Consider the following 12,487-nt stretch of genomic DNA (forward strand, 5'->3'; position numbering starts at 1 on the left):
TGATGACTTGATTATTATTATTATTCTGAGCTACTACAGCAATCAATTTCCCTCTGGGATTAATAAAGCATTTTTGTATTTGAATTGAATTGAATATATTAGTGCTGTGAAAAATAACATGTTATTTTAGTTAATTAATGTGAAAAGTTATATTATGGGGAGAAATTTTTTTCAAAAGATTTGTGCATGTGTGTCTAAATTTGTGTGTGTGTGTGTGTGTAGATTTATGTGTATCTAAATGTGTGCGTCTAGATTTGTGTATGTGTAACTCTTGATTTGTAACTTGTGTTTAAATTTTCGTGTGTAACTTCAGCTCCTAAACATACAAATCATTGAATACACACACACACACACACACACAAATCAAGACAAAACTACATCACACACAGATCAGTTTACACTTACAACAATCCTTTTGAGACTTTTCTGAATTTTCTTAGGATTCTGTAGTTATAAAAGATAGACCTATATTTTCTTTTTAATAATCTAAAATTCTTCATTTAGACATATATGTGTTTCTGATCCACGAAAACTTAGTCAAAGTGTTATAAGAAATGACCACTAGATGGCAGAGTGGTTGTCTGACTGGAAAAAGCAGGATTCAAACCCGGCAAGCGAAGATGGCGGGGCGTCCTGGCGATCTTTCCTCTAAACCTGCACGCTTTGCACTCCGGTTATAATGAGACAGCTATTATTTTTGACCATTTCAAACGTTTTATAGGTCTGACAGCCAGATTCATACACTGTCCTTATTTCTGTGTTAGCAGGCGCTAACGTCTGTGTGAGCTAAGCTAGGTTAGCTATTTCAAGCTGTTGTGAACATAGATATGAAACTAGAATAGTATTTGTGCGCTGTAAGATGAACAGAATTATTCAGTTGTACTGCCAGACTTGCATTTGAATTTGTTCAGGTGACATCAAGGGCATAAAAGCTGCTTAGCATAGCGTTGTTTTGCAAGGTTAGCTTACAGTGTGTTTAAAATCCATCTATTAAAAATGGTTTTCAATCATTTAGCAGCTTAGTTACACAACTGTATTAACATGCGTGCCAAAGTGAAGTTGCTGTGGTTTTGAATGTGTCATAAACCATGCTGAAAGACAGAAAATTCACTGAACACGTCCGACCACAACTCCCAGAATGTACCGGACAGGGAAGCGCCACTTTATGTGTGCGCACAATAACAGTGGGACAGTTTACATGCGAGGAGATGTATTTAACTCACAAAATAAAATCACAAGATTGATAAACAAGCTTTTTTTTAAAGCTTGGAGGATTTTTACTGCTATTTTTGAGCTTTTTCACTTTTTGAGCATTTGTTATGATGTGTAACCATGGCTACAAGCTGGTTTACAATCGGGAGTGGCTGATTAACATTGGAAAGGCTGAAATAATACCTCAAGTGAAGCCATGAATCCCAAATGAGCTAAAATGCAAGAAGCGTGAATGCAGAGCGGGAGCAAAACGGAGACAGAGAAAGAGGAAATACAAACCATCTCCTCCATCGATCATAATGGGCAATGTGAGATCCCTGGCCAACAAGATGGAGGAACTCCAAGCCCTTTCAAGGACTCAGCCAGAGTTTCGGCAGTTTCAGAACCGCTGGAGGAGATAATGCAAAGAAGGATTCTCCAGAGAATCAAGAAAATTATGGACAACCCTGAGCATTCTCTTCACAAGACTGTCCGACAACAGAAGAGTGTCTTCAGTCAGGCTTCTTCAGTTTCGCTGCAACACTGACCGCTACTGGAGATCCTTCCTTTCAACAGCCATTGTAATATACAATAACTCTTTGATGACTTGATTATTATTATTATTCTGAGCTACTACAGCAATCAATTTCCCTCTGGGATTAATAAAGCATTTTTGAATTGAATAGAATAAATATATTGTTAATTTTTATAATAATAATAATTATTATTATTATATAATTGTTTTTAATTTATATATATATATTAGTGCTGTGAAAAATAACGCGTTAATTTAGTTAATGTGAAATGTTATGGGGAGAAAAAAGTTTCAAAAGATTTTTGCATGTGTGTCTAAATTTAGGTGTGTATCAATATTTGTGTGTGCGTGACTAAAGATTTGTGTGTGCGTCTAGATTTGTGTGTATCTAAATGTGTGTGTATCTAGATTTGTGTGTGTATAACTCTTGATTTGTAACTTGTGTTTACATTTTCGTGTGTAACTTCAGCTCCTAAACATTCAAATCATTGAATACACACACACACACATCACGTGGTACACACAAACAAAACTACATCACACACAGATCATTTTACACTTACAAAAATCCTTTTGAGACTTTTCTCACTTGACTGATTTGTGTGCATGGTGCGTTCAAAAGCTGGGTTGAAGCTGGAAAATCAAATCTTTGGATTTACCGGTAGTCTAAACTTGTATTTAAGGGGCAAGATGTTTTTCTGTGGGAAAAAAAGGTATCTTAGGATTCTATAGTTATAAAATATAGACCTAAATTTACTTTTTAATAATGTAAATTTGTTTATTTAGACATATATGTGTTTATGATCCATGAAAACTTAATGTGTTAAAAGAAATGACCACTAGATGGCAGAGTGGTTGTCTGACTGGAAAAAGGATTCAAACCCGGGAGACGGCAGGAAAAGATGGCGCAGCGTCCTGGCGATCTTTCCTCTGAAGTAAGTAAAAGTTGAACCTGCACGCTTTGCACTCCGGTTATAATGAGACAGCTATTATTTTTGACCATTTCAAACGTTTTATAGGTCTGACAGCCAGATTCATACACTGTCCTTATTTCTGTGTTAGCAGGCGCTAACGTCTGTGTGAGCTAAGCTAGGTTAGCCATTTCAAGCTGTTGTGAACATAGATATGAAACTAGAATAGTATTTGTGCGCTGTAAGATGAACAGAATTATTCAGTTGTACTGCCAAACTTGCATTTGAATTTGTTCAGGTGACATCAAGGGCATAAAAGCTGCTTAGCATAGCGTTGTTTTGCAAGGTTAGCTTACAGCCTGTTTAAAACCCATCTATTAAAAATGGGTTTCAATCATTTAGCAGCTTAGTTACACAACTGTATTAACATGCGTGCCAAAGTGAAGTTGCTGTTGTTTTGAATGTGTTATAAACCATGCTGAAAGACAGAAAATTCACTGAACAAGCCCGACCACAACTCCCAGAATGCACCGGACAGGGAAGCGCCAGTTTGTGTGCGCACAATAACAGTGGGACAGTTTACATGCGAGGAGATGTATTTAACTCACAAAATAAAATCACAAGATTGATAAACAAGTTTTTTTTTTGGTCAAGCTTGGAGGATTTTTACTGCTATTGTTCAGCTTTTTTCACTTTTTGAGCATTTGTTATGATGTGTAACCATGGCAACAAGCTGGTTAACAATCTGAGCGGCTGAATAACATTGGAAAGGCTCAAATAATACCTCAAGTGAAGCCATGAATCCCAAATGAGCTAACACGCAAGAAGTGTGAATGCAGAGCGGGAGCAAAACGGAGACAGAGGAAATACAAACCATCTCCTCCATGTCACGATCTGCCCCTGCCCGCCTGACTGTGTTCCTCTCCTGCCATGATTACCCTTATTGTTCTCACCTGTCCCTCGTTTACCTGCCCATGTTTCCCTAATTAGCCCTCTGTATTTATACCACCTGTTTTGCCCCTGTCCTTTGTCAGATCATTGTTGTTGTTTGTTGGTGTTCCTGTTCATCCCATCCTGCCATTAAACCTTTTTTTTTACTTATACTGAAGCCTGCATTTTTACCTCCTGCTCAGCTCATCCACACATGGTCCGCCGTCTCCACCTCCTACACCGTGACACTCCATCGATCGTAATGGGCAATGTGAGATCACTGGCCAACAAGATGGAGGAACTCCAAGCCCTTTCAAGGACTCAGCCAGAGTTTCGGCAGTTTCAGAACCGCTGGAGGAGATAATGCAAAGAAGGATTCTCCAGAGAATCAAGAAAATTATGGACAACCCTGAGCATTCTCTTCACAAGACTGTCCGACAACGGAAGAGTGTCTTCAGTCAGAGGCTTCTTCAGTTTCGCTGCAACACTGACCGCTACTGGAGATCCTTCCTGCCAACAGCCATTGTAATATACAATAACTCTTTGATGACTTGATTATTATTATTATTCTGAGCTACTACAGCAATCAATTTCCCTCTGGGATTAATAAAGCATTTTTGTATTTGAATTGAATTGAATATATTAGTGCTGTGATAAATAACATGTTATTTTAGTTAATTAATGTGAAACGTTATATTATGGGGAGAAAATTTTTTCAAAAGATTTGTGCATGTGTGTCTAAATTTGTGTGTGTGTGTCTAGATTTATGTTTAAAGGTGTGCGTCTAGATTTGTGTATGTGTAACTCTTGATTTGTAACTTGTGTTTAAATTTTCGTGTGTAACCAGCTCCTAAACATACAAATCATTGAATACACACACACACAAATCAAGACAAAACTACATCACACACAGATCAGTTTACACTTACAACAATCCTTTTGAGACTTTTCTGAATTTTCTTAGGATTCTGTAGTTATAAAAGATAGACCTAAATTTTCTTTTTAATAATCTAAAATTCTTCATTTAGACATATATGTGTTTATGATCCACGAAAACTTAGTCAAAGTGTTATAAGAAATGACCACTAGATGGCAGAGTGGTTGTCTGACTGGAAAAAGCAGGATTCAAACCCGGGAGACGGCAGGCGAAGATGGCGGGGCGTCCTGGCGATCTTTCCTCTAAACCTGCACGCTTTGCACTCCGGTTATAATGAGACAGCTATTATTTTTGACCATTTCAAACGTTTTATAGGTCTGACAGCCAGATTCATACACTGTCCTTATTTCTGTGTTAGCAGGCGCTAACGTCTGTGTGAGCTAAGCTAGGTTAGCTATTTCAAGCTGCTGTGAACATAGATATGAAACTAGAATAGTATTTGTGCGCTGTAAGATGAACAGAATTATTCAGTTGTACTGCCAGACTTGCATTTGAATTTGTTCAGGTGACATCAAGGGCATAAAAGCTGCTTAGCATAGCGTTGTTTTGCAAGGTTAGCTTACAGTCTGTTTAAAATCCATCTATTAAAAATGGTTTTCAATCATTTAGCAGCTTAGTTACACAACTGTATTAACATGCGTGCCAAAGTGAGGTTGCTGTGGTTTTGAATGTGTCATAAACTATGCTGAAAGACAGAAAATTCACTGAACAAGTCCGACCACAACTCCCAGAATGCACCGGACAGGGAAGCGCCACTTTATGTGTGCGCACAATAACAGTGGGACAGTTTACATGCGAGGAGATGTATTTAACTCACAAAATAAAATCACAAGATTGATAAACAAGTTTTTTTTAAAGCTTGGAGGATTTTTACTGCTATTTTTGAGCTTTTTCACTTTTTGAGCATTTGTTATGATGTGTAACCATGGCAACAAGCTGGTTTACAAACGGGAGTGGCTGATTAACATTGGAAAGGCTGAAATAATACCTCAAGTGAAGCCATGAATCCCAAATGAGCTAAAATGCAAGAAGCGTGAATGCAGAGCGGGAGCAAAACGGAGACAGAGAAAGAGGAAATACAAACCATCTCTTCCATCGATCATAATGGGCAATGTGAGATCACTGGCCAACAAGATGGAGGAACTCCAAGCCCTTTCGAGGACTCAGCCAGAGTTTCGGCAGTTTCAGAACCGCTGGAGGAGATAATGCAAAGAAGGATTCTCCAGAGAATCAAGAAAATTATGGACAACCCTGAGCATTCTCTTCACAAGACTGTCGACAACAGAAGAGTGTCTTCAGTCAGAGGCTTCTTCAGTTTCGCTGCAACACTGACCGCTACTGGAGATCCTTCCTGCCATTGCCATTGTAATATATACAATAACTCTTTGATGACTTGATTATTATTATTATTCTGAGCTACTACAGCAATCAATTTCACTCTGGGATTAATAAAGCATTTTTGAATTGAATAGAATAAATATATTGTTAATTTTTATAATAATAATAATAATTATTATTATATAATTGTTTTTAATTTATATATATATTAGTGCTGTGAAAAATAACGAGTTAATTTAGTTAATGTGAAATGTTATGGGGAGAAAAAAGTTTCAAAAGATTTGTGCATGTGTGTCTAAATTTAGGTGTGTATCAATATTTGTGTGTGCGTGACTAAAGATTTGTGTGTGCGTCTAGATTTGTGTGTATCTAAATGTGTTTGTATCTAGATTTGTGTGTGTATAACTCTTGATTTGTAACTTGTGTTTACATTTTCGTGTGTAACTTCAGCTCCTAAACATACAAATCATTGAATACACACACACGCACACATCACGTGGTACACACAAACAAAACTACATCACACACAGATCATTTTACACTTACAAAAATCCTTTTGAGACTTTTCTCACTTGACTGATTTGTGTGCATGGTGCGTTCAAAAGCTGGGTTGAAGCTGGAAAATCAAATCTTTGGATTTACCGGTAGTCTAAACTTGTATTTAAGGGGCAAGATGTTTTTCTGTGGGAAAAAAAGGTATCTTAGGATTCTGTAGTTATAAAATATAGACCTAAATTTACTTTTTAATAATGTAAATTTGTTTATTTAGACATATATGTGTTTATGATCCATGAAAACTTAATGTGTTAAAAGAAATGACCACTAGATGGCAGAGTGGTTGTCTGACTGGAAAAAGGATTCAAACCCGGGAGACGGCAGGAAAAGATGGCGCAGCGTCCTGGCGATCTTTCCTCTGAAGTAAGTAAAAGTTGAACCTGCACGCTTTGCACTCCGGTTATAATGAGACAGCTATTATTTTTGACCATTTCAAACGTTTTATAGGTCTGACAGCCAGATTCATACACTGTCCTTATTTCTGTGTTAGCAGGCGCTAACGTCTGTGTGAGCTAAGCTAGGTTAGCCATTTCAAGCTGTTGTGAACATAGATATGAAACTAGTATTTGTGCGCTGTAAGATGAACAGAATTATTCAGTTGTACTGCCAAACTTGCATTTGAATTTGTTCAGGTGACATCAAGGGCATAAAAGCTGCTTAGCATAGCGTTGTTTTGCAAGGTTAGCTTACAGCCTGTTTAAAAACCATCTATTAAAAATGGGTTTCAATCATTTAGCAGCTTAGTTACACAACTCCCAGAATGCACCGGACAGGGAAGCGCCACTTTATGTGTGCGCACAATAACAGTGGGACAGTTTACATGCGAGGAGATGTATTTAACTCACAAAATAAAATCACAAGATTGATAAACAAGTTTTTTTAAAGCTTGGAGGATTTTTACTGCTATTGTTCAGCTTTTTTCACTTTTTGAGCATTTGTTATGATGTGTAACCATGGCAACAAGCTGGTTAACAATCTGAGCGGCTGAATAACATTGGAAAGGCTGAAATAATACCTCAAGTGAAGCCATGAATCCCAAATGAGCTAACACGCAAGAAGTGTGAATGCAGAGCGGGAGCAAAATGGAGACAGAGGAAATACAAACCATCTCCTCCATGTCACGATCTGCCCCTGCCCGCCTGACTGTGTTCTTCTCCTGCCATGATTACCCTTATTGTTCTCACCTGTCCCTCGTTTACCTGCCCATGTTTCCCTAATTAGCCCTCTGTATTTATACCACCTGTTTTGCCCCTGTCCTTTGTCAGATCATTGTTGTTGTTTGTTGGTGTTCCTGTTCATCCCATCCTGCCATTAAACCTTTTTTTTTTACTTATACTGAAGCCTGCATTTTTACCTCCTGCTCAGCTCATCCACATGGTCCGCCGTCTCCACCTCCTACACCGTGACACTCCATCGATCGTAATGGGCAATGTGAGATCACTGGCCAACAAGATGGAGGAACTCCAAGCCCTTTCAAGGATTCAGCCAGAGTTTTGGCAGTTTCAGAACCGCTGGAGGAGATAATGCAAAGAAGGATTCTCCAGAGAATCAAGAAAATTATGGACAACCCTGAGCATTCTCTTCACAAGACTGTCCGACAACGGAAGAGTGTCTTCAGTCAGGCTTCTTCAGTTTCGCTGCAACACTGACCGCTACTGGAGATCCTTCCTGCCAACAGCCATTGTAATATACAATAACTCTTTGATGACTTGATTATTATTATTATTCTGAGCTACTACAGCAATCAATTTCCCTCTGGGATTAATAAAGCATTTTTGAATAGAATAGAATAAATATACTGTTAATTTTTATAATAATAATAATAATTATTATTATATAATTGTTTTTAATTTATATATATATATTAGTGCTGTGAAAAATAACGCGTTAATTTAGTTAATGTCAAATGTTATGGGGAGAAAAAAGTTTCAAAAGATTTGTGCATGTGTGTCTAAATTTAGGTGTGTATCAATATTCGTGTGTGCGTGACTAAAGATTTGTGTGTGCGTCTAGATTTGTGTGTATCTAAATGTGTGTGTATCTAGATTTGTGTGTGTATAACTCTTGATTTGTAACTTGTGTTTACATTTTCGTGTGTAACTTCAGCTCCTAAACATACAAATCATTGAATACACACACACACACACATCACGTGATACACACAAACAAAATTACATCACACACAGATCATTTTACACTTACAAAAATCCTTTTGAGACTTTTCTCACTTGACTGATTTGTGTGCATGGTGCGTTCAAAAGCTGGGTTGAAGCTGGAAAATCAAATCTTTGGATTTACCGGTAGTCTAAACTTGTATTTAAGGGGCAAGATGTTTTTCTGTGGGAAAAAAAGGTATCTTAGGATTCTATAGTTATAAAATATAGACCTAAATTTACTTTTTAATAATGTAAATTTGTTTATTTAGACATATATGTGTTTATGATCCATGAAAACTTAATGTGTTAAAAGAAATGACCACTAGATGGCAGAGTGGTTGTCTGACTGGAAAAAGCAGGATTCAAACCCGGGAGACGGCAGGAAAAGATGGCGCAGCGTCCTGGCGATCTTTCCTCTGAAGTAAGTAAAAGTTGAACCTGCACGCTTTGCACTCCGGTTATAATGAGACAGCTATTATTTTAGACAATTTCAGACGTTTTATAGGTCTGACAGATTCATACATTGTCCTTATTTCTGTGTTAGCCGGTGCTAATGTCTGTGTGAGCTAAGCTAGGTTAACCATGTCAAGCTTTTGTGAACATAGATATGAAACTAGAATAGTATTTGTGCGCTGTAAGGTGAACAGAATAATGTAGTTGAAATGCCAAACTTGCATTTGAATTTGTTCAGGTGACACCAAGGGCATGAAAGCTTCTTAGCATAGCGTTTTTGCTAGGTTAGCTTACAGACTGTTTAAAATCCACCTATTAAAATGGTTTTCAATCATTTAGCAGCTTAGTTACACACCTGTTTTCACATGTGTGCCAAAGTGAAGTTGCTGTGGTTTTGAATTTGTCATAAACTATGCTGAAAGGCAGAAAATTCACTGATCAATCCCACCACAACTCCCAGAATGCACTGGACAGGGAAGCGCCAGTTTGTGTGCGCACAATAATAGTGGGACAGTTTATGTGAGATGTATTTAACTCATAAAATAAAATCACTAGATTGATAAACAAGTTTTTTGGATTAGTCTAAGTTGGCATTTGTGAAGCTGTGAAGCTTGGAGGATTTTTTACTGCTATTTTTTAACTTTTTGAGCATTTGTTATGATGTGTAACCATGGCAACAAGCTGGTTTACAATCGGGAGCAGCTTAACATTGGAAAGGCTTAAATAATACCTCAACTGAAGCCACAAATCCCAAATGAGCTAAAACCATCAACATATGCATATATGGAGAATGGGTTTCCATTGACCCAATAACACGTTTTTGAGGAGAAATGGGAGGTGGCCACCACCGCCATTTTGACCGTGTCACAGGTTCCGTCAGGCCCAGACAATTACACAAAAGGGAAGAGAGGTGGAGCTGAGGGTGGGGCTGTAAGGCTGGGATCAAATGACGACACCCGGTCGAACTAGCTACAAGCTAACCTGAAGGTGGGAGCTAAGCTAAGCTGGAGGTAGCTACCTAGCTACAACCAGAGCTAACTCTGTGGAACACCAGCGACCTGAAGGTCACACGGAGTTTGTGTGGAGGTTTGCGGCGCTTTTTCATGAAAACTATCTTTCTGTGAATAAAAAAGTATTAAATCTGTAAGTTTATAAGTGATTTCCTTAATGAAAATATATTTTCTTTAGAGCAAGTTTTCAATATTTTTAACGTACCGTATTTTCCGGAGTATAAGTCACTCCGGAGTACAAGTCGCACCAGCCATAAAATGTATAATGAATAAGAAAGAAAAAAAAAGCCGCACTGGACTATAAGTCGTGTTTTGGGGGGAAATTTTATCGTTTTTCTTACAAAATCGGAGACCAAGCATTTCACATTGCAAGACAAGTACCAGTAACAATAACAGAATAAACAACACGGGCACAGCAGCGCGCCACGGTCTCCAGTAGAGGATGGCGGTGTTTGAAACCCTCCCAGCGGGACAGGGGAGCTCATTCCTGGGTCAGAGCCGGCCCGCAGCAGCGCACCACAGGCTGCAGCAGGTGATGGCAGGGCAGAGGAGCTGAAACCTGGGCCGGATCCAGTGTGCAACAGGCTCCAGCAGGTGATGGCTGTGTGATTTTTATTCCCAGCAGGGCAGGGGAGCTCATTCCTGGTCCAGAGCCAGCCCGCAGCAGCACGGTATAGTCTACATTATTTGGTATATAAGTCGCTCCGGAGTATAAGTCGCAGGACCGGCCAGACTATGAAAAAAAGTGCGACTTATAGTCTGGAAAATACGGTAGTTATTAGTATTTGAGATAAATTAGCAGGCTAAATACATTTCATATATTTCCAAAACGTAATACTTGTTTGTATCTTGTACAGCCAAGTAGCCTTTATTCTGGACTCAGTACAACTCACCAAAAGTAAAGAGACATTATACAGATGAAGTAAGCACAAGATAACTTACTGGAAGACACGGAATTATCATGAGAACCAGAACAAGAGAGCCTGATAACAGTCATGTGAAAATAATAATTAAAAAGTATGTATGTATTATAGAAAAAAAATAGAATTAGTGTAACTCACTGTGATCCAAACTATAAATCAGCCATAGCTGATTAGCAATCATGAAATGAGGTCTGGGAGTTTTTAAGTTTCATTCTTTTATTACATTTTTTTCTTCGATCTGTTAAAAGGTCACCATGGCAGCCTGTGTGTCAACGTCGGCTACACAAAGCAGCAAGTGTAAGTACCAAGTACCTGTCTTGACCACTTTATGAATGGTTTTGTACTTTAAACAGCTTGGCCAAACCTGTTATTTTTTTCTCCACAGCCATTTGGATCATTGGAGACAGCTACGTGAGGCGCCCAGAGAGCTGCAGAGACCCTCGGAGACAACCTTGGCCTCCCTGACGTCCATGTCTCCTGGTTCGGTTGGGGCGGACTGAGGTGGAAAGACCTTCTCCCCTTCTTTTTCCACTCCTTGCGAGGAAGAGCAGCTCCTTATGTCCTTCTCATCCACTGTGGCGGCAATGACATGGGGTGGTCAGCAGTGTGAAGCTGGTCAACATGATGAAGGAGGACCTGCACCGGCTTCACCTTCTACACCCTCATATGATGATCATCATGTCATCCATCACCCAAAGGTGTAGCTGGAGGGTAGGTGTAAAACTTGATTAAATTGAGAAGGCCAGGAGGTTTAACAGTGTTATGGCTACACTTATTTCTAGTTTAAATGGTGCCGTTGTTGTGCATCCTCGCATCACATCTTCCTGTACCAACACTTTGTGTCCTGTTATTTTATAAAATGTGATGTAAAAAAATAAATGTTTTTGCTCAATTACTGGAATTTCTTTGGTTAAGACAAAAGGAAGGAAGAATCATTTATGCCAAGTTATTTCTACAACAGGCCCATTTTAAGTCCATCAGTTTCTTAGCAGCCAATTGAAATGTGTACTTTACTAACTTTACTTGGTTTAAAAATCTTACTAAAATAAACCTTAAAAGCTGCCATATTGCAAAACCCAATCATACTTGTTATGTAAATATTAGCTTTGTAGACATTTGTATTAATTTTTTACAGATAGATATCTGTGTGCTAAAAAAACCCATAAACCTAAATAATTTGTAATTCTTTATTGAAAAACAACAAAATACAGGTATACAGAACGTGTGGGAAAATGATAATGTGAAGCTATTGCTCTTTAAATGTAATAATATTTATCTGTAAAAAGAAAAATTCTAAAAATGTCCTGTACAGCAACATGACAGACGAATGGTGGTCTGTCTGTCAGAATGTGCTGAACAGATTTGCTCTATCAAGAGGAGCCTTTTGTGTACGAGTTTATTTTATTGTAAAACTGGTTTGGATTGTGTATCGCCACATTAGCATGTAAATGCTGATCCAATCTGGAAAAAAAGGGTTGATAGAGGACAAACAAGTAAATAAGAGAGAAAAATAAAAACAACTAGGAAACCAACATAAAAAAACAGCAA

General features: G+C 38.3%; 1 long non-coding RNA gene across 1 annotated transcript; it reads left to right on the forward strand.

Annotated features, from left to right (window-relative positions):
• The first annotated feature begins 8,850 nt into the window (after positions 1 to 8,850).
• Positions 8,851 to 11,464, forward strand: LOC139061838 (uncharacterized). Its single transcript, XR_011515494.1, has 3 exons — positions 8,851 to 8,974; positions 11,188 to 11,236; positions 11,325 to 11,464. It is a non-coding gene; the product is annotated as an uncharacterized lncRNA (long non-coding RNA).
• The last annotated feature ends 1,023 nt before the right edge of the window (positions 11,465 to 12,487 follow it).

This window comes from Nothobranchius furzeri, chromosome 11, assembly GCF_043380555.1.
Source record: "Nothobranchius furzeri strain GRZ-AD chromosome 11, NfurGRZ-RIMD1, whole genome shotgun sequence".
NCBI classification, from domain to species: domain Eukaryota; kingdom Metazoa; phylum Chordata; class Actinopteri; order Cyprinodontiformes; family Nothobranchiidae; genus Nothobranchius; species Nothobranchius furzeri.